The sequence below is a fragment of the Magnolia sinica genome, chromosome 4 (genome assembly GCF_029962835.1).
Source record: "Magnolia sinica isolate HGM2019 chromosome 4, MsV1, whole genome shotgun sequence".
Lineage (NCBI taxonomy): Eukaryota > Viridiplantae > Streptophyta > Magnoliopsida > Magnoliales > Magnoliaceae > Magnolia > Magnolia sinica.
This window is the reverse complement of record NC_080576.1, coordinates 114,296,143-114,315,027: the sequence shown is the minus strand read 5'-3', so window position 1 is coordinate 114,315,027 and position 18,885 is coordinate 114,296,143. Positions and strand designations below refer to the sequence as shown.

The 18,885-nt window shown below is 39.4% G+C and overlaps 1 long non-coding RNA gene and 1 pseudogene across 3 annotated transcripts; both read left to right on the top strand.

The window, feature by feature from the left end:
* The window catches only part of LOC131244309 (calcium-transporting ATPase 5, plasma membrane-type-like), a 29,015-nt pseudogene extending 16,482 nt beyond the window's left edge, over positions 1-12,533 (top strand).
* Positions 2,141-7,556, top strand: LOC131243956 (uncharacterized). Of its 3 annotated transcripts, XR_009170227.1 has the most exons (7): positions 2,141-3,675; positions 3,877-5,779; positions 5,899-5,954; positions 6,792-6,884; positions 6,982-7,050; positions 7,125-7,161; positions 7,389-7,556. It is a non-coding gene; the product is annotated as an uncharacterized LOC131243956 (long non-coding RNA). The 3 variants fall into 3 exon arrangements; XR_009170228.1 differs by having other exon boundaries at positions 7,001-7,161; XR_009170226.1 differs by having other exon boundaries at positions 6,982-7,161.
* Positions 12,534-18,885: the final 6,352 nt, after the last annotated feature.

The following is an 18,885-nucleotide window of genomic DNA, read 5'->3' as shown; positions in this document are numbered from 1 at the left end:
CTCACGGACTTTCAATGTCTCGGACCTGACCAAGTATCATGAACCAGAGCAGGATGAGAACTCAAGGACGAGTTCTTTTGAAGTGGAGGGGACTGATGTAGAGCGGGTCACAGACAGTTTCATGGCCAAGATGGATCAGAAAAGGCCCGGTCGACGACAGAAGTGATCCGGACTGTCGAACCTTAGATTGGGCGTATCTCGCAATCCGGAATGAGTTATCTGACATAAAATATATGATTTTGGGGTAGAACGAGCTACTTTAGCCAACCAACCCCGCTATGCCAGGTTGCGGAGCCCAGAATTTCAAAAAACCCTGGATCAACGGTCGTTTTCCTGTTTTAATTTCGCTTTTACTATAAATAGTAAGTTTTAGTTTGATTATAACTCTTCATCCGTTGGGCTTTAGGAGTTGCGCCCAACGTGAAAAGAGTTAGAATAATTAGGAGAACGGTTTGGTGAAGTTAAATAGGACACTTACTATTTTTGGCCGAAAACCTTGCGCACTAGTAGACATCACGACCGTCTATAAATAGTAAGTTTACTATTTATAGTAAGTCGCAAATTCTAGGAGTTTAAGTTGTAGTTTGATTCTGATTTCTTTCCCATTGCTTGGTACCCCTATTTAAAGGGTTGTGAACTTGTTTTTATTCATCAATTAATCAATTTTGAATTTATTAGAATTTATTTCTATTTTCTGCTTTCTTTCTTCATGGATTTGAGAAGTCTCTGTAAGGAGTTGAGAGAAGCTCCGTGGATTCGGAGTAGTTATCCTCATCACATTCATCCCTGCGTCACCTATTGTGGCAAAAGTTCATTCACTTGCCTTTTCCATGTGTCCTAACAGTTGAAAATTATGATTAACCAATTAAATTTTTTAATGTGGCTAGCCTTTAAAACAGTTAATGAATAGTTCAAATCATAAGATCAACCTACTAATGATATCTTGAGAAGACCAAGTGAATCCCTCGTTGAATTGTATAGACTTTGATGACTCTGATGTATCCACCTAGCCTCAACCACTTTTGGTAGCCACACAATAGCCTTGAAAAGTAAGCCAGGGCGCATTTAATCAAGACCTCTCCAACCCCACATCCTCAAGTCAAGGGATTTGTCAAAGCTAGTGCATCCACAAGTCTCTTTAATCTAGGCATGATGGTCTCCTAGTCTAGACACTTGCCATCAATCTTACCAATATAAGTTCCCAAAGGTTCCACCAAGGTATCTACATTCACGCACACTTATACTCTCATGTGGGTTAGAGCTAAGGCACACTAAGTCAAGTTGTGCTCGATGGTGGAACTGTTCATCCTGACAGCAAGTTAGTCTCCTTACACAAGATAGCCATTATTTGAATGACAAACTTTACCACAAGTTTGTCTTAGAATCAATTTATGTTCTTGTTGGATTTGTTTTGTTGCAACAAGGGGCATCTACAAATGTTGATCAAAGGGGACACCATGATAGACGGTACTCACCATAGATCACGTCATCCCACAATGGGCGTCCTTAGGGTTCTCAAAACCTTTTTTTTTCTAAAAAGGTAAGAGTACACCTGTAAGTTCACTACCACAAAAATAGGTATAAGCGGCATTTGTACTACTCTTTCATCGGCGCTGTGTAAGACCATCCGACGGATATCTTACCATCAAATAAAAAATAAAATGATTTGGATCATCAAACCATTTTCCCCAAATATATGGAATCGTGCACATCAACAAACTCTACACATGCTTACTCTTTTGTTCATGTCAATTGCTTTATCAATTTATGTTCTTGTTGGATTTGTTTTGTTGCAACAAGGGGCATCTACAAATGTTGATCAAAGGGGACACCATGATAGACGGTACTCACCATAGATCACGTCATCCCACAATGGGCGTCCTTAGGGTTCTCAAAACCTTTTTTTTTCTAAAAAGGTTAGAGTACACCTGTAAGTTCACTACAACAAAAATAGGTATACGCGGCATTTGCACTACTCTTTCATCGGCGCTGTGTAAGACCATCCGACGGATATCTTACCATCAAATAAAAAATAAAAATAAAAAATAAAAAAACACCCTACTGGCCAGCGCGACTCTCTCCCATATCCAACCCCTGACTCTCTCTCTCTCTCTCTCTGCAACTCCACGACTCTCTCCTCTCTCTCTCCTCTTTCTCTCTCACGGCTGCTTTGGGATCTCTCCAGTTGCAGCAACCTGCTTTGGGATCTCACCATAGTATCTAGATCTGCTACTCTCTTGTTTCCTAGGGTTTTGGATCTATTTTCTGCACTTTGCAAGGTTTTTTGACTGATTATGGTGGGGATTTACTAGATATAGAACTAGGGTTTGGATTTCAGAAAATTCAAGTGAGAAGATGCTTTTTCTTTTTCCATTTTTCATCTGTGGATTTCTTGTGTATTTTTCAGGACTTTCTCCTCTCGTGAGCTGAGAGAGTAAAAAGACAGATCAGGATCTCATTCCACGCTCTTCCATCTCCAATTTAAGGTACTGCCCTTTTCCAACTCACTCACTCATTTCAAAACCCTAGATTTCTACTCCTATTTCTCCAAATTTCTTCCAATATCCCGACTTCCCGACGAGATTCGACGATGTTGCTTTGGATTTTGGTTTCGCTTTCCAGATTCCTACAATTCTCTCCCCTTGATCTGATTTTTCAATAAACCTGCGTTTGCAACTGAATGGTTTTCGGTAGCAGTGGATCCAGCTCGGCGATCCATGCCATTTATCCGATGGGCCGCACTCTTGGATGGGGATGCCTAGAAAGCTCTTGGATTGGAAGATCTTGACCTTTTAACCGTTGTAATGTTTTCTGTTGGATGTGGACTGTTGCTGTACTCTCTGCTTCACAATCCATTCAAAGGCCATTTGTCAGAGGTTCAGGATCTTCCAATCTGGCTGATTCTTGTTTCTCAAGAGTCTGCTTTCTGCATTTGGGGCCTTGCCCCTGTCTTGACTCTTGAGTTCTCTTATAAAGAAGTGTGTAGGTCCTGCTGTATATTCTCTGCTATACACAGCCATGGGCTGTGTGTGGAGTTTGAGGATGTTTCATTTACATCTGCAAAACCAAGACAATAATTACCCTCTTAACTGTATTTTTCTCTATAAGAATTAACCAAAAATGAAGAAATGTCTCCAAAGCTTCCAGGTAGAAATATAAGTCTAATGCATATTTGCATTAACTCAATACAACTCTAGTATTATTTCACCACTCAAACTGAAAGCTTGTAGTAAAAAATGACATGAAAAACGCTTATGAAAACCAAATCACATCCCATGTTCATACAGCTAATGCATAAAAAATCCCCTGTTATACATGCAATTTTGCAATCCAAGAGCGCTGCAAATTGATGGTCACAATTCTTTCTCGATGATTTGTGGTGCAGATTCCTACCTCTTCTCGTCTGTACTCATACAGCTCGTACAAGTGAAGACATGCACAAGGAAGACATACCTGCATTATATGAACCTTGGACGATAGATCTCTGCATTCTTCAATAAGTGCTCTTTCCCTGGCAACTACCCTGACAAGTTCTGAAATCACATGATCCACTCCTACTGCCTGTGTTCATAGAAACTCTAAGTCGAAATAGATATCCAAGCCAACCCAAAATAGTTGGGACAAGGCTACGGTGATGGGTTCAAAATAGATCCCCAACTGCCCAAATAGAAAAAGGTACCCATTCCTTCTACCTATATATTCACAATTACTCTTTAGCCAAAATAGATACCCAAACCTCATAATAGCTCGGACAAGGCTATTATGAAGATGGTGATGAGTCAAAATTGATAATCTGCTCAAACAGACAGTTATATGGTAGATTATGCATTCCTTTACACAAACTTTTACTTACAAATTTCCACAACCTTGCTGCAGGTAGCTGAGGTTTCATTAGAATTAAGATATTCCATAAGATATTGCACTGCAACATATGCACGTTTCTAATTTCCTGCAAGTTGCAAACAAATTACCATTCTAAGCTTTCTGCAGAATAGTTTTTTTTCTCCAAGGTATGTACATTAAGTAGAACATAATACCAGTTATGAACAAATTACTAATGCAAGCTTACCTGCATGATAGCTTTTCCAAGATTCCTTAGAAAGAAAGAGATGGAGAACATTTCACATGTATAGAGGAACTAACTGTTGTCTAGAATCAACCGGACTAGCATGTGCAATCTTAGAACAAGGTCAAGGTTGGGTTAAAATTTAATTCTTGTTTGGAGTTAGAATACAAGACAGCTTTGCATGTTGCAGACTCTAGAAATCAGAGTTTTTTTTTTTTTTGAAATGTCACAACATAAAAATTGTATCAAGGGCTTAGATGAAGCTATGGCCCTTGATAGAGTGGAATGGCGGAACATGATTCATGTAGCCAACACCAATTAATCGAGAGGCTTAGCTGATGCTGATGATGATGAAAGGATAGGAAGTGTCACAATAAGTGAAATATCATGTTTGACAAATTGAGTACAAGTGAGGATCTTTTCTTTCAATGCCATCCAGATGGAAGCCAGGGCTGTAGGCAATGAATCAGAACTCCATAATCAATATATTTGAGAAGTGCCATGATTGCAAGTGGAAAGAAGAAAATTAAATGATTTGTTGGAAAAGTCCTGTTAGATACCAAGGGCAAGACAGCATCATGTTGGCCATCAAGACATCAGACAAACAGACTCCATATCTCATTAGAAAATCAAGAAGCCACTCAAAGAATAACCAGAGATAGCCTCACAATCTATTGCAGACCAAATTGCTCATGCATCGAATCCATTTAGACAGTAACAAACCCTGGCCGCAAGATCCACATGCCTTTAGACATCGAATCTATTTAGAAGCAACTTAGCCAGCTGCCCCCAAGATCATCAACCCCATTCTCCTTTATATCCAGCTCAGTCAAATTCCTGTAACCCATATCAAATTTCAGGATCTTTGACAAACAGCGTAACTAGCAAAAATCTACTGTGGGACAATGTTAACCTTCCATTTGTGGCCTTTGGTAATGACAAATTTTTAAGTGAAAAATAATCCACAATCTATGTAAATCATGGTGGCCCTAGAAGCAAACCCTTGGTTGACATCCCATCTCCATTCTTCCCTATGGTGTGGCCCACCTGAGTTGTGGATTATGAGTATATTAATGTGTATTTTGTATTGGATTGTACTTGCCTGCAAATAGTACCTTTCAAAATGTAGCATATCATAATATGGTAGCTTGTATTCTATATCTTTCATTCAAATGCCTGTATCTCACTTTTGTTGTCACCTTTTCTAATTTGGGATCTACCTTAACTGTTGTTTCCAAATTCAAAATGCAAGGGGTACTTCCACAACCAACTGAAGCCGTCAAAGCTTTCCTGGACCGTGATGTAAAGTCAGCAGCAATGGTGGATACTCACAATCTCAAGGAGTTTTATCTGTTTTTGTCTCTTATGCATTCATGCAAATTTGATTAATTTACAGTTTATAGCTTAGTAGAATTGGCCATTCAAAGTGGACCTGAAATAAAGCAGGTATCTTTAAGGTAAGTTTTCTTATTTATTGTTTTTTAGTTGTTTGAGAATTAGTAACAACGTTTACTATGGTTGATATTTCTGTTAGGTTGATACTCATTTTTAGGATTTGTATTATGCTCATGAGTTTCTTCTCTTTTGAGTCGTCTATTGAGAATTCATGTTCAAAATACACCGTAGTAGTGTCCAAGCATTTATTTTGAAAGAAATATTAAGAAGTGGCAGCAATTATCTGTCAAAAGCAGAATTAATGGAAGCTGTGTCAAGGTATCTTGGTCAAAGGAATGTTTGTATTTCTTTTGTCTGAATATGCTTATTTCTGTTTTTAAATAATTACTTTGTTCCTTTGTTGTTCCCATCCTTTCTTTTTTTTATTTTTTTTGCAGGCTTGGGCTAAAGAGGACCTTCTCGAGGAACAAAATCACGAGTTGGCCACCTAATGGTATGTATTTGTTTTATGAAGCTTAAGTTGTATGCCGAAATGTATATCATTGCACACCATGTATATTTGTATGTATTTTACATCTACCTGGCCATTATAGCCATATCAGATGTGGGATCTTTCAATGGCACTATAGGCTCTCCTACTTTGTAAAAACAACCCTGCCAGTTGGGAGATATATCCACCCTTGATTTTGATAAAGATAGTCAGTAAACATGTTTAGGTAGAAGGTCCAATGAAACAAGTCTATTCAATATTTTATCAAAGGCATTTAATGTGTCAAGAATCATAGACAAACAAGATACGTGCCCAAGTACAAAACAGAAATTGAAACATGCATGTGTTACACAGTTACACAAACGGAAGCCTCACACCATCAATTGAAGCTCATGCAACTCATTTTGTGTGAGTTTTGGAAACTGTACTTGAGTTTTAACAAGGGAACCATAACATTGAAAAAGTTTTCAACTTCCAAAATTGTAACTTAAAAAACTTAGTTTAGGCTATACACTCTATTGACAGTCAAATGAGTTAAAACAGAATCTGAGGGTCAAAACTTGATAAACTCTTGTTCATGAGATTCCCAATGTCTTTATCATATTGGAACAATTGAAGACAGTTGATTTCTAAATTCATTTAATTCTAGAACATGCTAGAAGTAGAGGTGGTTTAAACACAGATCACGAAGAGATTAGTGAGATCATGTAAAATAAAATCCGTGGAAAATACTATACAACCGAATCAGTTCTGTACTTCAATGATGATGATGATGATTATAATATTTTGGTAGAGAGCTGACCATGAATGTTCACTTCTGACGATCTTCGAGCTTGCCAGACCAGTATTACTTTGCCTATGGGATAGATTGGACCATTTGAATGAGGAGCCACTTTAGAACAGGATGAAAATAGCAATTGCCTCATGTGAAATGTAAGTAATGTTTGACATGTGAAACATCTTGTTTTTCCAACTATGTTTCTAAATTCTTTGAATCTCTTTTGCTCTTATGCTTATCTTTCTCCTTCAGCAAATATTTTGATTCTCAGGTTTTGAGTAGGACTTGAGCGTCGCAAAGTCAATAGCAGAGGAAGCCCGGGTAAATGTATCTTAAGCCCTTTTTTAACTCCACCAATGCTTTCAGCTTCTTAACCAAAGTTCCGCACTCTGCAGATTTGGGCACTGTATGCAAATGATTTGAAGACTTAAGGTCACAGCTTTCTTTACTATTGTCTGTAGTTCATGCTGTTTCTTTCTCTTTTTAGTTCTGATATGGTTCCTTCTCCGGTGATAATTGGCGCATAATGTTTTCTGCGTTTATGGGGCTAGCAAGCCTCTTTACATTTATGTCTATCTGTCTGTATGTATGTATTAATATTGCCAAGATGGTTCTGCTAAGGAGGTTGTGTAATGTGTGTTAAATGGTGTTGGTTTCAGTTAATGTGCAGGGAGAAAATGAATCTGTTCCTAGCGAGCAATTGCTAGGTTCGGAGGATGGGAAAAGATCTTATACATTGTTTCAGGGTCATGCTGGGCCTGTTTATTCAACTACATTTAGTCCTCTTGGGGACTTTATTCTGTCTTCTTCTTTGGACTCAACAGGTATGTTTCTTCTCCTGTCATCTTACTTTCTTTTCATGATAAGTGGATGAGCCTTTTTTGGGTCAGGTAAAAAAGACGGCTTGCATCTCGCACACTTGTGCCATGAGACTGTGTGCATGAAATAGGATTTACAGGCAAGTGAGCTTACGAAACTCCATTTGGGCTTTGCTATTGGTAATTATGTATGCTACTCTTTCAGGATTGGATCAAAGAAATGGGACATCCCACCATGATGTATATGATATCTACACCGTGATGTGGGGACATCCCCGACCTTGGTTCAGAAAGACAAGATTATACTTTCCTAGACAAAAAAAAAAAGAAGAGAGAGAGACAGTGAAGCTGGTGAGATGAATGGATGAAGAGACTAACGTCTAGAAATTAAGCCGCCAGTTTATCGACTAAACTCTCAGTATTCACAGCCATATGTGTCATCATGTGCAAGATCCAAGCCACTCATCAAGTGGACCTTACCATGCCAATTCCATGGCCCAGGTGAGCTGAACATACAAAAACAACTGGCCCACCTGATTAGTTGGATAGCCCTGAACTTCAAGCCAGCATGTCTACATGGTGTGGGCCCAACTGATGAGCAGCTTGGATGTTACAATTGTGTGATGTTTTTTTCACTTTTACTGCAAGTGGACCTCCCTGACTATTTTATCCTAGTAATTATAAGGCCCTGTTTGGTAGACATCTAAAAATGAGTTTGTAAAGAGACAAGGTGTTTTCTTTTTGTCATTTTTCATCTTCTTTTTAACTTGTTACCATTATTCTTGCTTTGGATGGGCAATTTGTAGTTCCAATTAATCAGTGCCTTAAGTTCGCTTTTGGATGCAATATAGAACTGAATTCATATGGAGGGGTATGCCTCCAAATTGCGATTACCTGACTTTCAAGCTGGACTTCAAAGAAACTGAAGGAGAAGTTTCAAAGAAGTACTTGCTTTTGTGGTACAATAAAAAATTTGTAATACATGTATTTAAACTCTTCTAAATCATAATTTGGCAGTGGCCACTAGGACTTTGTTTTTTGTTGTATTTCTCTCCTGTTTGACTCTCAAGTCTTGACTCTTTCCCATTTGTTAGTTTTTACTTTTTTTGCTTGTTGGTTTCCTAATTAGCCCAGTTGCTTTTCTTCTGTTTTACTTGTTCAATTGCTTTCTCATGAGATCTTTCAGCATCAAAAGAAGATTCAAAATTTTTCCTACTATCTTACTTTCTCAAAGCAACTTATGACATGAAAGTTCCATCTATGGCATTTATTGTAATGTCAGTGTGAGGTTGGCATTGCATGTCATTGTTATGAGAGTTGCTAATATCTCCTTCAATGCAGGTTGTGGTTGCTCTGAGAGATCTTATACTCTCAAATGATGCCAAGAAGAATAATGTAAATGCCTCGGCACTGGCACAGTCTGAAATTCGTGATATAATACTGGGGGCTGAGATAACTCCACCTTCACAACAGAGGCAACAAATTGTGGAGATTGAGAAGCAGGTGATGTGTTTAATAGAAGTCTATCAAGTTGAGAAGCTTCTTTGCCGGTCTCACTTAGCTAATAATCTTTAGCAAATCTTCATGTGCAGGCGAAAGAAGCAAGCCAACTTAGAGCAGTCAATCATATTTATGTAAACAACGAGGACATTAAGGTAAATAATTATAGTTATTTTCCATTGTATGCACTTTTTAACTTTTAAGGTTTTGGAAACTGAACTTATTTGAGTAATTCTTGATTACAGGAGACAGGCTACACATACATTATGCCCAAGAACATTTTGAAGTAGTTTATTTGCATAGCAGATCTTGGAACTCAAATTACAAGATATTTGTATGGCATAAGCCCCCCAGATAACCCTCAAGTGAAGATGTATATTATAATAAATATTATATATTTTTTTATTGTCTAGTAATATAAATTTTGTTTAATAGTCAGTTTTATTTGCATGGCATCATTTTTATGTTTCAAATATTTAAAAAATACAGGTTTCAGATTGAATTATATATAATAAAAAAAATTACTGGCATGCTAGGGCCTCTAAGCTGTAAAGTACCGGCGCTTGTGTAGAAGTTTGATGGCGCTTTTTCACGAGAAAAAGTGTTCAGAAACTACTTTTGCGGCGCTCATAAAGATTTCTACCGGCGCTTATTAGCTCATACAAGCGCCGGTAGAAGTTACCTAGCGCCGCCAATACTTTTCGCGGCATGCTCATTTTATCGGCGCTTTTAGGGGATTTTAGCAGCGCTTTCGAGCGCCGCTAAAAGTCCCAGTTGTTGTAGTGCTTTGTCGCTATGAAATATTAGTTGTACAGTCATTCAGGTATGCCACAAAAAGAAACAGGCCTCACCTATCATATAACATTGCTCCACAACACAACAATACACTCACACACCCAAGAAAAACTAAAGCCACAACGAATGCTAAATGCAACCACCAAACGTCTCCTCTCTCTAATGATTGTGAGAACCATCATATATGCCATCACGTCTCCTCTCTCTCATGATTGTGAGAACCATCTTCTATGGATGGGGTTATCCCTTGAACCTTAATTGATGAAGATCCATCCTCTATAGTGGGTTTCTAAGCAAAACTACAACAAAATGGAAACTTGGATCGTTAAATTAATCTGTCTAAGATGCCTAGTGTCATGTACTTAATTGTCAATGTCATCTATTTATTGGAAACTATTATGTTCTAAATATGGTGCTATGAAAATCTGCATTTACTCATGCTTCACAGTAAGGGCCTATTTGGCACACACCTAATAATGAGTTCATCTCATCTTGATAACTGATTATCAAGATTATTTTTAATCCTTAACAAAAAAGAGATACGATCTCTAATACATAATTATGTTTTACAATAATGAGATGAACTTATTGTTAGGCATCTACCAAACGGGTCCTCATATTTAATCTCCTTGAGTTAGCTCATGTTCTAGGAACCGAAACCAACAGGTGCGCATGGTGACCGGAGATAATATTCAGACAGCAACAAAAATAGCTTTGGAGTGTGGAATACTTGATTCAAATGGCAGGTTTACAGAGCCAACTGTCAAACTGTCATTGAGGGAAGGTCCTTCCCCGCCCGTACTGATCGCCAAAGAGAAAACATTGCTGACAGAATTTTGGTATGATTCAGATGCTCATCCCTCCCCCACCTTATGTAGCTTAAATCAAAGTTCAAAATCCAAAGACCCGACTTGACTTGATGTCTAGCCGGATCAAGTCAACTCGAAGACTCGATCAGGTTGCACTTGACTTGACTGGATATCTAATACATCAAAATATTTAGATTACTAATGCATATTTTAAAATTTTATTGGATAATACAAATAAAACAAAAAAAAAATTTAATAGTTTTGCTGTTGTTGCTTTATTGGTTAAGGGCTTTATTGGTTAAGGATCTTTCCTGCTGGAGTGGAGCTTTGTTGTTGTTCCATTTTTTTTAAAAAAATAAAAAATAAAAAATCTAAAAAACAACAACAACAATAATAGAAACAACTTGTCCCAGTGAATGACTCGACTTGTCGAGTCAGGGTGAGTCAATCTAATTATTGAGTTTCTTTTAGAGACTTAGCTTGAAACTTCACTGAGTTGAGTTGACTCGACCAAGTTTTGAATCGAGCCAGTGAGTTTTAGAACTATTGCATAGATTATACTCGAGGAAACCTCAGCTACCGATACATAAAGATCAAGAAATTACAATTTCGTATTGTTGAATAAACACATGTACAATATTATTTGTCAAGAGATTGGTTGTATGTTACTTCATAGAGTTTGATGTGTAGGTGATGGCAACGTCTCCCCCTGACGACAAGCTTCTTCTCGTTAAAGCACTACGAAAAAAAGGCCATGTTGTTGCTGTAGCTGGAGACGGCACTAACGATGCCCCTGCATTGCATGAGGTTTCATCGTGCTTCCTTACTTTCTTTCTTTTAAACTAATCTGCAATAGTGACATTGTCCATTGTTGTAAACCCTCATTCCCCTGCCGGGAACATCTCACATTGAAACATGTGGACCAAGGTGAGGCACATACCTGTAGATTCTGTAGAGGTACAGATCCAGTGGACCCACATAACTCAAATCACATCCTGTATAGATGGGTATGATAAATGGAAAACTTGTTGTATTCGGCAATCAGTTCTCTGTATGTATATATACATGAATGTATGCATACTTGGGATATCGTACATATCTATACAGGATGTATATGAGATGAGATTTGAGATTATGTGGGGTCCACTAGATCTTTATCTCTACAGATGCAGAGGACTCTGCGACATGAAAACACGTCAAAGTGCCCTGCCCCCTTTATACATGTCATACCATCACAACAATGTGGGCCCCACTGGAATGTTCAAACCTACTTGAAAACGGTCCTGATCTGTCCGAACCCAGAGATATCAAAAACTGTGTCCACAACCAGGAAAATGCTAACATTGTGGTAATTCTCTCCCCATCACATTTCTAATTTTTGTTTCGTTGGTTCTTAGGCAGATATAGGCCTTTCGATGGGCATTCAAGGGACAGAGGTTGCAAAAGAAAGCTCGGACATCATTATCTTGGATGATAATTTTGCTTCAGTTGTGAAGGTTTGTGTAAAGATTCCAAGGACGCTGTATTGAAGTTTATGTTGGTTTTGGCATGGATGAGTATTTATTTCATTTATTTGTTTTAGGTTGTCCGTTGGGGGCGGTCTGTATATGCAAATATTCAGAAATTCATCCAGTTCCAGCTTATGGTTAATGTCTCCGCCCTTGTAATAAATGTTGTGGCTGCAGTTTCATCTGGTAATTTTCCTTTAAATGCGGTGCAGGTGAGTGCCATTTCTTCCCACCTTTGCTTTATTGCGTATCTTTTATGTTGTTCTCACCTTTTTCTGCTATTTTACAGCTCCTTTGGGGCACTTGCTTTGGCTACCGAACCACCAACAGATCACCTTATGCACGGCGACCCAATTGGACGGAGGTTAGATTAATTAGAATGTGGATATGGAGGAAATAAGCTTGAGGAAATGATCACATGCATTCAAACATACTGTAGTCACTACATGATTGAGCTTTGTGGACCCAGTGTGACATGGGAGTGCCATCTAACTTGTCCATTAGATGCACCCCTATGTTAGGCTTATGTTCCAAAATCCAGACTGAACCATTACTGATGTGGGCCACAGCAAATAGAATAATGGGGGACATTGGGTAGGAGGACACCCATCATAGTAACTTTAAGATGGGTCTGTCTTCTAACCCAGACATCAGGTGCACCCCACCACGATGAAGGGATGCAAACGAAACTCAGGGGCGCAACAACAAGCGGATATACAGGCTTTATGAATGACTGGACATTGCTTCTTGTGGTGTCCCACTTGAGTTTTGGATCAGGATAATTCTTGGGATATACCGCGATTATGAGGGGCACTAGATGCACAGTTTTGATTCAACATGCACATCATGGTGGGACCAACACAGCTTTAATGTATAATAATTACTACAAATTAGAACATGTGATCATTCCCCATAAACTAATATTATAGACAACCACATGAAAAGAACAAGAAGAAGAAGAAGAATAAAGATTTGGATGCGATTACATAAACCTCTGCTCTACAAGCTAAAGAAGGGTATCACATACAACATATGCCATGGAATGTTTAAAAAACCATGCATGCCTCATGTAGGAGATTGTTTGGATGCATGGAAAGCTCCACTTAAGGCATGGATGTGCATGTCCAATGGAGCTTTTGGCGATTGAATGCCACATTCACTTAAGACACAAAGGTCCCAATTTTTTTTCTTTTTCTTGAATATTTGTGGTGTCCAAGGGGAGGCTGGAATGCAACTAGTTGTCCATAGAAAATCCTTCCACAAAATGCTCTCTACTCCACATCCCACCGCAGATGCAATCCAATGTTACATGGCATGGATTTTTGACACGGTTTTGGGCCCACTTATTACAGGCCCTGGCTCTTGTGGAGTGTGTCATAGCTTGCCTCTTCAATATATGCTCCTGCGCTACACTGATTTCCAAATAAAAAGGACTTTCGAGATGTGTTGTCTATGCACAATATCCCAACATTCATGGACCCTCTTACCCACACATCCAAACACATCATCTCAACATGCATTGAAGATTTAAATAATGGACATGGACATCTTTACCTTAAACGAGATTTCTGTGCACCCAAATGGTCCCTAAATAAAACAACTATAAAGAAATAGCCAGAGGCATACAAAATGGAAATCTATGGAGTGCTGCATGGAGCATGCACTCCTCTCGTCTGTAAACCATTTTCATTGTGGTTATAACCATGCATGGGTGTGAGCATATCCTGTCTTGTGGAACCATACACAAGGAATGCCAATTGCATACTATTTATCCCATGCCCGTATCATACATGATTTCACTTTTTAACATGTGAAATGTGTGTCCAATATCTTTATCGTTCTCAATCGGTCACCACCACTGGACTGATCATGATCCACGAGCAGGACAACCGGGTGATCCTAACCGCTCTATTAGAACAAGGCTGCAAAATGTAGGTTGGTCATTTTTCCTCAAATCGAGCATATAGGATCATCCAAACCCCATTTTCTCTACCATGCCATATTGATAGTGTGGTTCCCTGAATTGGGGGAGCTTGCACACGTGTGTTACATATCCCATGTGGACCCTATTATGCAGATCACTTGAGTCAATTCTCTTTATTACAATGCTGATAGAATTTTCTTATCTTCTCTCTCTCTCTCTCTCTCTCTCTCTCTCTCTCTCAGCGAACCTCTCATTACAAATATCATGTGGATAAACTTACTTCTGCAGGTAAACATCTTTCTTATTATGAAAACAAAAACCATTAAAAAAAGAGATGCATGATGGGAGAATAAAAGAGATGCACGTTTGTACAGTACAAGTACAGATAAACAAAATATGAAAACAAAACCATTAAATAAAAAAAAAAGAAAAAAAAAAAAAAAAAAAACCTACCAAACCATTAAGAAAAACAAATATAAAAATTACACACATTTGATTCAGGAATTTCGTCAAACATGTTACATGCTTATGGCTCAAATTTTATACAAGCATGCTCTGTGTAAGAAATAAGTGGCCTGTAAAATCCCAAATCCAATGAAGTAAAAAAATAAATCCATTAGTGATTAAAAGAGAGAGGAAAAAAACCACCTGACCAGTCTCTTCGGTTCAGGCAGCTGCAGAGTTGGAATGTGAATAAGGTTTTAGAAGATTTAGAGAAATCAACTAAAATCTCTAGGGTTTTGGGAGATTTGGAAAAATTGGGAGATGCATGAGAGGAATGAGATGCAGAGAGAGAGAGAGAGAGAGAGAGTACCGATCGAGTGCAGCGGACATAGCAAACGCGTTCGGGTACAGTGGTATCTAGCAACGTTTTCAAGGGTAGCGATCACAGATCGCCAGATCCGAAGGCGTTGCTTCTTTTCAAACAAAAAGAAAGTTGGAGAAGAGAGAGAGAGAGAGAGAGAGAGAGAGAGAGAGAGGAGGAGGGCAGTGGGTGGAGATAAGAGAAAAGGAGGGAGGGAGGGAGGGAGAGAGACAGAAGGATAGGGTGCCGAGAGAGGGACGGGATCGAGGATGTAGAATACGATAGATTAGGGATTGAGGCTGTCATTATATATATATATATATATATAGAGAGAGAGAGAGAGAGAGAGGGGGGGGGGGAACAAGCTTAGGTCTTTTGGTACGGTATATATACCCGATCGCTAATCGACGCCCATTTTAATTAGCGCCGGTAAATTAGCCACATAAATCTTCGGCTAATCCAGTTTTTGTTATAGTGTTATAATTTAGATGGGCCTCACCAAAGGAAAAAAGTTGAGAGAGATGTCTATCAAGTTGATTTTTAATAGGGCCCACCATGATGATTTTCTGAAATCCACTCAGACCATTAGATGCCACAAATTTTTTAGGACTAAAACTTAAAAAGCAGGACAATCCCTGATTCAGGTTGGCCCAACTAAGGGAAACACAACCGTATGGTCTACTTGATCATAGATGGGGTTGGTCAGAATTCGGCCTTGGATCTTAAGTATTAGTCCAGGTTGGGCCTAGCCAAACCTGGCCCATTACATCCCTACGAGCCGTACATATTTTCAATGCTAACTCCGAGTTGAGCAGGACAGATTGCATCTAACTCGGATCCTTGGGACAGGTTATGGATACTGTTCACTCCCCAAGTATAGGGTTGTGATGCAGTAATAAACTTGGTGAGACCAAGGTCGAATCCCAAGGGACTGATACATGTACGTTATCTGAAACTAGGTAGAAATAGAACTAGCCTAAGATGAAATCTAAATCAAATATAAATCGATGAATACTGGTGAGAGATTAATGCAAAACTTAAGAGGAATCAGAGATAAGAAATTAGGGATTCAGAAGATCCACTTGTAGAGATCAGGGAGATCTTATGCCTGCTTCAAAAATCATGAAAATCAACTGGACTTCCTTTGATATAGTTTTCAAGAGATGAAAGGTATATGAATTAGACTGAATTCCATCACCAAACCATGCCCAGGAGACAAAGTAAGCAACAGAATTAAACTAATTACCAACCAACCAACAATGTATGAAGATTAGAAAGGGTACTGTCATCCGACCATGCCCATGAAAAAATGATGAACAACAGGGCTTCCTGACTTCATAAACATGAAAAAGAGAAAGAAGTACTTAAAGCCATCGCAGATCTATTGTAATTTCAGTCACAACAAACCATTAAAAACTAAAAGTATTCCCTTAACTGAATCGTAATCAAAGTAGTTCAACAAATTAAATCAAAGGCATAAAAATAGAGTCTCCCATCTCACTACAAGCTTCACCTCTTAGCCCTAGCTAAGAGGTTTAGCCACACATAAACCTGATTAGGCTAAATCTCAAAAACATCATAAAACAGTAAAGAACAAAAAAAACTGACTTATTCTCTCTCTCTCTCTCTCTTGTAATGCATCCACGTCCAAGCCTAAGCTCCTCTCCTTGAATGCTTCACGTCTGCCCCATCTCCTCTCACGTTCCCTCTTTTCTTATAGGTAATGTAGGCCCTAGAGAGGTGTGCTGCCGTCCGTCATTCAGTTGGAGTAGGTTTCGTGCTTGAGTTTACGCAGCAGAAGGCGGTCGCTGCGTAACAACATGCGAAAGGGCTTCCACACCGAGAGAACAGGCGCTGCCTCCCCTCGTCCCTTGTTTTTTTCCAAGAGAACAACGTCCCCTGGGGTCTTTTGGGATGGTCTACCTGATGGACGATCCAGATCGTTCAACCGATCCAGGATGATGGGCCATAGCCATTCGGAATTTCCGAGTGCGTCCGGACACGAAAATAGGGGCTGCGTATATCGGCTTGCGCTGATAGAGTGGTGGGGTCCATGATCGAGTTCGGTTGGGAAATCCACACCATCCTTTGAATTTCCCTTGAAAAACTGGTCGGACCTGATCGATTTTGGATCAGATTTCTTGTGGCCCACGGATGGCTTCATTCCACCGTCCATCGGATGTTTGGACGGCTGGAATCCCATCTTCTGTATTTCTTCAAATTCTGTCAGTTAGGAATTGGTAAGCTGGGCCGTGGGAATTGAATAGACGGTCCAGATTCATCATCTAGACTGAGATGGTGGGCCATGTACACCATCCGCGGACGGCCCTGCGTAACGCTGAAGAAGGAAGTTTCCTTCTTTGAGTTTTACTCGGTCAAGGGTTGAGTTGACCATGGTGGACGTGCAGTGCACGGCTGGTGCATTGATGTATTATACACACACTGTTTGTTTAGGGTCCACTTCGATGTTCTGGAGAAATCCGTTCCGTCCATCTGTTTTCTCATATTTTTTAAACAGTTGAGACCAAAATTGAAGCATATCCAAGGATCAGATGGGCCCCAGATTAACGATTTATGAGCTGATCTATCCGTTGGGCCACTTCCAGAGGGATTCAATGGCTGAAATTTTAATTGTACGGTTAATTTATGGCCCCCAGGCCATGTATAAAGTTTCGAGCCAATCCGATGAAAAAACCATGTGATCTTGCATTTTAGACCAATTTCAGGCCTCTTGAACGTGAACGGCTTGATTTCCTCGGATCCCTGGCATGTAAATTCATCAATTTTGGTCCTTTAGAGTCTATTCCTTGCTCTGGTGGCTTCGGAGCGTTAAATCCATGCTTTTAATACTTTTTTTCAATCAAAGCTCCTTATTACATCCTGTAACAAAAACACGATTAATTTATAATATTAAGCATTATCGTGTACGTAAAATCAGGCAATAATCGGGGTCTGATATGCAATATTCGACCCTCAATAGATACTTGGTCTATTTCATCCAATGATGATAGCTGGCGTGGTCCACCAGATGGACGCTTTGGATTCACCAGCCACTTAGGCATTGGCGCGTAACCATGGCTGATTCATGACGCAGCAAGCAGTAGAAACTGCAGTTAAAATATGGCCAGCGCATCAAAACGGTTTTATATGAGTGATTTTATCAGGCCTAGTTAACACTTGATTTCCATCAAGCCATCACGTGTCATCATTTCATTAGCTGGCTTGATGCTTGTCATAAGGGGCCCCACCAACTTTTAAAAAGTTGTCAGGTAAGATATGGAAACGGATCGGCTACTCCCCCTGACACCAGCCCCGTGGCTGGTGGGCGGTTCTCTGTGGGCCCCACCATGATGTATGTGTTTCATCCATTCCGTTCATCCCTTTTTACAGATCATTTTATGGATTTATCCTAAAAATTAGAGGGATATAAATCTCAGATGGAACACACCACAGGAAAACAATAATGATTGGATATCCACCATTAAAACCATCCTAAGGCCCACTGTACTGTTTATTTGACATCTAATCTGTTGATTAGGTCATACAAACCCAGATGAAGGGAAAAAACAAAGATCAGCTTCATCCAAAACTTTCTTGGCCCCCAAAAAAATTTTTTATGGTCAACGTTCATTCAACACTGTTTCCTGTAATGTGGTCCACTTGAGATTGGGATATATCTCATTTTTTTGTCTCATAGCACAAAATGATCTATAAAAATAGATGGACGTCTTGGATGAAACACATACATCATGGTGGGGCCCACAGAGCACCGACCATCAGCCATCGGCAGGTGGCAGGGGAAGTAGCCAATCCGTTCCCAAGGTATCGATGCATTTCTGTATAGTGGGCCAATAAAATGAGACTACATCATACCTAACAGAACTTCCCTGACCAAATCCTCTCTCTTAATCGTGACCCTAAACCGAATGGCGATCAATTGAGCTCTAGCATGGACCATGCACCAAACATTTCCCCAGACTCGGTCAGACCCACCATG